The 4,235-nt window shown below is 40.1% G+C and overlaps 1 protein-coding gene across 1 annotated transcript in view; it reads right to left on the bottom strand.

Annotated features, from left to right (window-relative positions):
- Nucleotides 1–3,748: 3,748 nt before the first annotated feature.
- Nucleotides 3,749–4,235, bottom strand: part of LOC134456083 (tripartite motif-containing protein 16-like) — a 6,889-nt gene continuing 6,402 nt past the window's right edge. The window contains exon 7 of the mRNA XM_063207515.1: nt 3,749–4,235. This exon is cut by the window's right edge and continues 543 nt beyond it. The gene's annotated coding sequence lies outside the window, so the exon portion shown is untranslated.

Below are 4,235 nucleotides of genomic sequence, written 5' to 3' on the forward strand. Positions count from 1 at the left end.
TTTGGGATGAGGCTGTCCACAAGGTTGAGGAGAGAGAGTGTTTATAGGACATTTTGACCATTCTTCCAAAAGCGCCTTGCTGAGGCCACACCCTGATGTTGGTCAGCTGTTGTTGATGTAGATCAGGGATGGGCAACTGGAGGCCCGGGGGCCACATGCGGCCCGCCTCCTCACTCAGTCTGGCCCTTAGATAATACATAATTAATGAAATAAAGAAAACATGACTAGATTTTCCACAACACTGCCGTCCGTGGTCCCTTGTAATTATACTGATAGCCGATAGAGATCACTCCTATTCCCTCCAAACAATATTGGCAGTCAGTGAGCAACCAACTGCACCTCGAACTCTGCGAATTGCAGTCAGATCCGTGGTCATGTGGCCCTCCGATGGTGGCGATGAAAAAATGTGGCCCTCCTTCTCATGAAAGTTGCCCCCCCCCTGGTAGAGAGGTACAGAGGTGATGTAATTGAACTGTGACATCATGAAAGTTGCCCCCCCACTGCTGTAGATGCTGGTCAGTCATGTCAGAAGAGGAAGGGCCGGGCTGCAAACACTTCCCACAACGTTGTGGAAATGTCTGTCGTTCTTTTATTAACCCATAACTAAACAGGATCATTAATTGGGATAATAAATTGCCATAACCCAATAAACATTAATGAGACTTAATCTGGGCTATCGCCAGTTGCACAATGGATAACCACTATTTGACTTACAGTGTGTATATTTATTTACTAATTAATACCCAAGTGCTTATATTACAATTATTAGTTATTATCATTATTAGTTAATTGGGCTCAAATAGCTATAAGCTCAATATTCAATAGTCATCAAAATAAATGTGTTACACAGATAATGAAAATAATATGTTCATTTCAGATAAATAATTGTAAAAATGTCCCTAAAATCTACAACATGTCCGAAATGTTCCAATGTCATTATGAAGAGGATACAAAAACATTTGGGACAATTCCATGTTTCCAGCGTTGTGGGAACAGTTTGGAACACGCTCCTTCCTCTTCCAAGTTGACTGTGCTCCAGTCCACAAAGCAAGGTCCATATGGACATGGATGACAGAGTATGGTATGGATCTTAACCTGAACCCAAAAGAACACCTTTGGGATAAATTACAGTGGAGACTTCTCAACAAACATCCTCAGTGACCTCACCAATGTGCCTTTGAAAGATTGTTTTTTTTGTATAAAAAGAACACAATCCGTACACTTCAGGTCTATTTTTGTGCAAAGAAGCTTTACTTGACTTGCAAGCTTTCGGTCCTTAGACCTTCATCTTGCAAGTCAAGTTTCTTTGCACAAAAATAGACCTGAAGTGTGCGGATTGTCTTCTTTTTTACTGAAGTTTTTTTTACTGAATCCTGCACCTTCTAAACAGATGAGCAGTGGTCTATCACAACTTAAGCAAGATTGTTTTTTTTAAAAAAAATCCTATTAACACACTCCTCAGCCTTGTGGACAGCCTTCCCAGATGAGTTGAAGCTGTGAGAGCTGCAAAAGGTGGACTGATGTCATATTGACCCCTATGGGTTAGGAATGGGATGGCAGTTAAGTTCATATGTGAGTCAAGGCAGGTTAGCGAATACTTTTGGTAATATAGGCTAGTGCAGGGTTTCCCAAACTGTGGTGCGTGCACCCCTGGGGGTGCGTGGCGGCTTGCTACAAGGGAGCTGAATTTGGCAATGGCGGATATGTGTGTTTTTTTACACATCATTAATGAACATTTAGTCATTTTAATTGTCTGGTGAATTTTATGCTGGAAGAAACAACAGGTCTATTGGAAATGAGGATTCCCCAAATGACTCCATAATTTGAAATGATTTGTGCAGTGAAGCCATACTTAAGTGGCCATCAGCACACCAAAACATTCGCTTAGGGGGTGCGCAAACCACATTGAAATGTGCAAGGAAAACCGCTGGGCTAGTTGGGAACCGCTGGGCTAGTGTTTTTGGACTTGCCTCAACCTGACCTATTTTGTCTGACTTGGGACTAGACCGGGACTTGAAAACTTACAACTTGCTCACAACTTACAACTTGGTCCAAGTGACTTCTCCTCTGCCAACAGTTATATTTCAGTTGAACAGCAGAGGGCAGGAGAGAGCCTGAAACAAAGCTATCAACCATAGATGTACAGTAGAACACCAGAGGTGTCACGCCCCGAACTGTCACAGCAGTCCCTGCAGCTGTGAGTACAAGGTAGATCTGTCTGTGCAATATAAATGAATGGAGAAGGGGCTCACCTCTGCCAAGAAAACTGGCTGAATAAAGTGAACATTTCCATTGACACACTGTACAAGGACAATAGTTGAAATGTGCTGCTACAGTAAATATCTACCTAAATAATATGAACTTATTTTTAAAATTATTTTATTTCATATTATATTAGTAGATATTTAGCGTGACATTTTAAACCTGGTACTTGATTAATGTGTCACTTCATATTCACACAATTGAAAAACCATGTCAAAGCAATGATGGCCATTTCTTATCACAATATGATCTATTCTTTAGATTCCTCACAGTTCCCAGTATTTGTTCATGTAGTGTTTGCATATACACGTGAAAGTTACATAGTTTACTGTGGAGCTTCCTATAGCCCTCTCAACCCTTAGTCCTTCTCCAAAACTGGTTTAGTATGAGCATTTTCCCATCAGAAACACATAGGCCTAACCTTTAACTAAAATATCTTTAAATATGTCACTTCTTCTCAATAGGTCAAGTACACTCATTGGTATGCTGACAAGCATATTGGTATGGGCTCAGATATCTGTGGCTTATTATTAAAGACCCGTTTTGTACTCTCTCTATTTCATTTTCATTCCTGTAAGGTCACGAGGGTTGAAAAAACTGACAAACTAAGAGCGCTGATCTTTGTTACATGCCCAAGGCAACCAGCCCTATGTGCTTTGCATTCTATGTGTTGTGTTGTGTTGGGCTGGGCTGGTATTTCCCACAAATGCAGCATGTCTACACTTTTCCACTATATCACCCAGGGAATCCTAAAAGCAATATTCGCTGCATTTTAGGTGTTTGTTGTCAACAATAACATATTGATCACATTACACAGCAGATGCTTTTATTCATATTAGTGCATTTCATGAAATAATTTGTAGCATCCTGGATTGTAATCAAAGGGGATCAGGTTGGAATGAATATAGGAAAACATTTGGCTTACATTTTTTTCTTTAATGACAAAAGGATCCTGTGGTAATATCCTCAATAATTTCTACATCAAACGTCCAGAAATTATCCCTTCTCAGAGAGAAAGAAAAAAAAAACATCCCATCTTTGAGACAACACACAATTTATTATTAGTAGTAACAATGCAGCTTTTCTCACACAATGAAGGCTGCACAGCTGGTGAATACTTCCATTCAGCCTAACTTGACTGATAAAACACTCACATGCTATTTGCAACCAGAGGTGCATCTTGCCACCAGGCAAGGCAGGCAGCCGCTTGGGCCCCCCCAAGACCTAGATAGTGAATAACAGCCCACATTTTACCACAGTAGTGGTGAGTTTGGTTATAATGCTCATTCTTTTGTATTTTCGCTTGGGGCCCCACCTGAATCGCCTGTGTTTGCAACCCAGTTCATTTTGAGAGTTGCATTAAGTAGCTGCAGAAATGCCCCGAAAGGTCCCCTTATAAATGATATGACCAACTTCCCAAATCTTAATAAAAATAAAAAGAAACAAACATGCACACCCGCCCTGATGCACACACAAACAATTAACTGAAGAAAAATACAGTGGTATGACAAAGTTTGGGAAAATTATTACATCGGCTATCTCTGGTATCTCTGGTACAACTTGATCTCTGGTAGAGTTTTTGAAGCAGCACTTTCATTTCAACATATTTTAAACCAAAGGGAAAAGAAAGAAAGAAGATGAAAAATGACACCAACTGGTTCTAGTACAGACAACATCACTGGGTACCGATGACTGAAAAGGTGCTACTGTACTGACACTGGAGGGTCTGGCATAGAGATAGGCCCTGGAATTGAATTATTCAAAATATCTTATGACTATAAAAATATTGAAAAACTGTTTCACATGCAGCCCATTACTTCAGCATTTTACAATCCCCCCTTTTGGACAGAAGAATATTTTGCAATTGCATTTTTTTTGTCCATGCAAATTGCTAGATTTTCCATTAATAGTTTCTCTGTTCATATGACTACAGTATATCACTGCAACCAATGTTACATCAAGAGTTGACTAGG

Source organism: Engraulis encrasicolus, chromosome 9, assembly GCF_034702125.1.
Source record: "Engraulis encrasicolus isolate BLACKSEA-1 chromosome 9, IST_EnEncr_1.0, whole genome shotgun sequence".
NCBI lineage: Eukaryota > Metazoa > Chordata > Actinopteri > Clupeiformes > Engraulidae > Engraulis > Engraulis encrasicolus.